A 4,156-nucleotide genomic window follows, 5' to 3' on the forward strand; every position below is an offset into this window, starting at 1 on the left:
TGCTTTCAAACCTTGTACCTCTCATGTCAAGCATTTGTTTCAAATAGCTCCTTGAGGTGTAATATAAGAAGCATCCATATTCTCATGCTGCTTTTGCAGCATAGGTGTCATCGATGCTAAGATCAAGCATTGAACGCTATTAGCATCATCAAGGAACTTTTGATAAGTATCCTTAACTTCCTGTGACATCAGGATCAGGCTCAACCATGTATGGCTTTTCAAGGATATACAATTTCTTTTCGGACTTGAGTATAATCCGAAGATTATGATACTAGTCTGAGAAATTGGAACCATCCAACCTGTTTTCTTCCAATTATCGGTCGCAGTTCATAATGCTCATTTGGTGAATCTACAATTGCAGAAAGATAAAGTTATTATAAGTTCATTATTATTTAATATGGTCTTTTATTAAACGATGCTCCCCCTATTTTACTCAGCCAATAGCCCTCACTCTTAACTCGGAAAGCCCGTTGACTTTCTTAGTGGACTGAGATCCCATCCTGCCCATTTCAAACCTTCGCTTTGGCGAACACCAAAATGAGTTGATTAGGTAGGCCAACAAACTTAATCCACACCAGTTATAGCTCCCACTATCAACCTCAAATGTGAAAAAGCCAACAAGCCAATCATACAATCCAATGGCTCCAATCATTGTCCTTAAGTGTGATTCTCAGTATCAGTAAGGTGGACACCTGCATGTCACCACGTACACATAATATGTGTACTACTCTACTATGCCTATGACGCGTTTATCAACCTTCGCTTTGGCGAACAAGCAAAACCGTCATTTTAAGTCACCCTCACTATAAGGAACTCCAATGCATTTTAACCTCTTACTGGTAAAGTGTACCCTTCGCTTTGGCGAACAGGTTTCGACGAACAGTGGTTTGATTAAAACCATGGTGATGGAAGGCCTTTGTGACTTAATATACTTTAGTTGAGGGTTTGTTATTTAATGTCTCATCAGATTATTTCTTGTTAAATGACATTGTTTGGCATGTTATTCACATTCAACCTTAGCATGCATTCTAAGCAAAAATTTAAACGTACCGGTACTGCCTAACTAAAACCGATTTCCTCGAGCCTAGAGGAATCGGTGGGTCACCTAGGGGTCCTGTAATAAAAACTTGAGTCTTCAAGTATGATCTTCTCTTCCTTGATCCGTCTTCAAGTACATTCCAAAAGCATCATTCTAAATTTATTATAATTAATCTAAAACTAATTTTACATCAACAAATTAGAAACCTCATTTCATTCGAGGGGAATAAGATGAGAAAAGAATGTACATCGAGAAGAGGAGAGAAGGCAGGACACGCAGGCTCTATTTAAAATATATAACCATACTACCTAAAAATTTAAAACATTCACCCTTAGGTCTAAAGCTCATGTGCTGGGCACCATGCAATATACAAACAAGTACATAGCATTATTTCAAAAACAATCAATTTTTTGAATTGGTGGGTTATTTATTAATTACCTCTTAATTGTGCAGAATGATTATTGGCTTATAGGTTCTTAAAAAAACTGCAGTTCAGTCCCTTCGCGAAAACAAATTGGAAAAGCTACAGACTTCTCCGCGGCGAAAATTTCCAGAAGAACTTTGCCGCGCGAGACCTGGAAATCCCCAAATCGTACAGTTCGCGTTTTTTTGCAGTTTTTGTATATATCACAAATCCAAATCAAATCGAACGCACATACGTTCAACCAAGATATCAACCAACCAATACATCCATCAACACATTTTAAACCATTTTATCATTTGAATCATTCAATCAATAGTAGATTTACAGATTTTGCTATTTTAACAAAAACAAGGTTTTCATGGCAGATTCATCAAGGCAACATGTTATCAACAAACACATGTAATCAACCATTCATAAAAACTGTAAAATCTAGTACCCTAGCTCTGATACCACAGTTAGGAAATGATTCGGCTGCGCAGCGGAAAAAAACAAAATTTTACAACAATGGATCGTTCCTTAGAACCCAAAACAGGGCACAGAAATTACAGTTTATATATTACATCAAGAATCTGCAAAAAGTAAATCTAAAGTTTAGATTCATACCCACGTTGGAGGCTCCACCAATATTGTCTCTGAACGTTTTTGCTACCGATCCAATGTAGGATCGAACTGTAGAAGTCCACACGAAGACAATCACAAGGAACCAATGAGAGATTTGCCAGATCCTCCTTGGCCTTAAGAAATCAAGAAAAACAAGGTGTTTGATTTTAGCACAAACTAAACTGGCATGGGAGAAATTTTTTGTGTGTGTGTTTCTTTTCATTAAAAGCGCAATTAATAATCACTTTAAAATCACACAAACACTTTTTCTTTTATAGGCAAGCTTAGTTGCCCTATTCCCATATGGAATGGCCTTGGCTCCAACCCAAATACCCCATGTTACCAACACTCCAATTAGATATTTTATTTAATTCATCATTATCTCAATTAAAATCAATTAATATTTAATTAACATTTAACAAATGATTATTATTAAATATGTGCGAAACACATTTAACATTTCACTTATTTAATTTTTTCTAATAAATTAAATAAAGGTTACGACCTCAGCAAATTTAATTGCACTGTGAATACCAAAATACCCTTTCGCCCAAAAAGAAACGCCCTTCTTTCTTCCTGGCTCTAAATTATCTTCTATGTGTGTGAACCATAGGCTCCTCATCATACCGGCAGTGTTATGATCGCGTTAACATCAATTAATTGTCTCACTAATACCAGACCAAGATTGGCCCCTAGCAAGGCATCATGGTCACCCAATAGATTCAGATTTAGCAAAGTAGCTACCTGTCAACGTATGGTTACTTACAATTTGATCCTTTCATCATACGTTATCTCGACGAGATGAAGGCATAGAAATGTGTCAACCTCCGATTACTCTCGTATTATGTTTCAATTTCTGGACCAATGACCTGTATTATAAACCGGATGGAGCAACAACTCATCCCATTGTGGCCACGTTTTAGTGTCATTGTCATATACTGAATTGCGTCGTGAGATAACTTCTCCCGTAGCTGGGAGTGATGAATCCTCTGTCAATCCCCCATAGTCTTGATACACTCTTGATGCAGCCAACACCACCGTATTGACAGCTCTGAATAGAACTGCATTAGGCTGTGTCAAACTGCACCAATCGTGCACAAGGCGCTCCGGTGATCTCAAGTCTAAGGATCACATGTACCACCATTTTAGAGGTTTTGTTCCATAGACACTGGGGTTACCACCCATATGGAATCCTCTGGTGGGTCAGTCCAGTGAACTTGCACGGTATATCCACCTACCCAAGCACCCATGTGTTGCCCCAGTTGTCACCAAACAACCTTGACAAGTGAGATCAGTCACTGCCTTTCGACAGGTCGTTCACCACTATGAGTCTTACCGTATTATCTAGCCCTTACTCTCAATAATACTCTGGGCTCCGGATGTTTCTAAATGGCCACCATTTGTTCTCATAGGGTTCTTACTATCAAGATTTGAAATATTTGATACCCTCGTCACGGTTCTACCATTCTAAGGCATATATCACATATTGCAATAATAATGTTACGCGACATAGATAAAATGCTTTATGATTAATGAACATTATTACAAAGAGTCAATTCTACAATAATTGATTGGCTCTAGGGCATCTACTCTAACATCTCTATGCCAATAAAGCTATATTGTGACAATTCAGCTGCTGTATTCTTTGCGAAGAATAATAGTGAAGTCGAAGTAACACGCCATTAAGTTTAGCATAAGGGCACGTTAAAGCCAAAGAAGTGCTCATTGAACACATACATACCGAGCAATGATTGCTGATCCTCTAACAAAAGGCATCCACCAAAGACGTCAGGATCATTTTGTCAAATGGACTATGTCCCGCTTGTCACTATGAGAGGTAATACTTTCATTGTCTGAAACTTTGTAATTATTTTGTTTCTCTTTTAAGTTGTATACATTTTGTTGGAGACAAACAACATTCTAGAGGACCTGGAACAAACATTTGAGGTTTGTTCATAGATTCCTTGAATTTATCAAAGGCTTCAGATTTATGTCTCATAAGGTAAACATAACCATATCTACTGAAATCATCAGTAAATGTGATGAAGTATGAATATCCACCTCTGGCTTCAACTGTTAGTGGACCACATACA

The sequence above is a fragment of the Pistacia vera genome, unplaced genomic scaffold, assembly GCF_008641045.1.
Source record: "Pistacia vera cultivar Batoury unplaced genomic scaffold, PisVer_v2 Contig152, whole genome shotgun sequence".
Classification (NCBI taxonomy): Eukaryota; Viridiplantae; Streptophyta; class Magnoliopsida; order Sapindales; family Anacardiaceae; genus Pistacia; species Pistacia vera.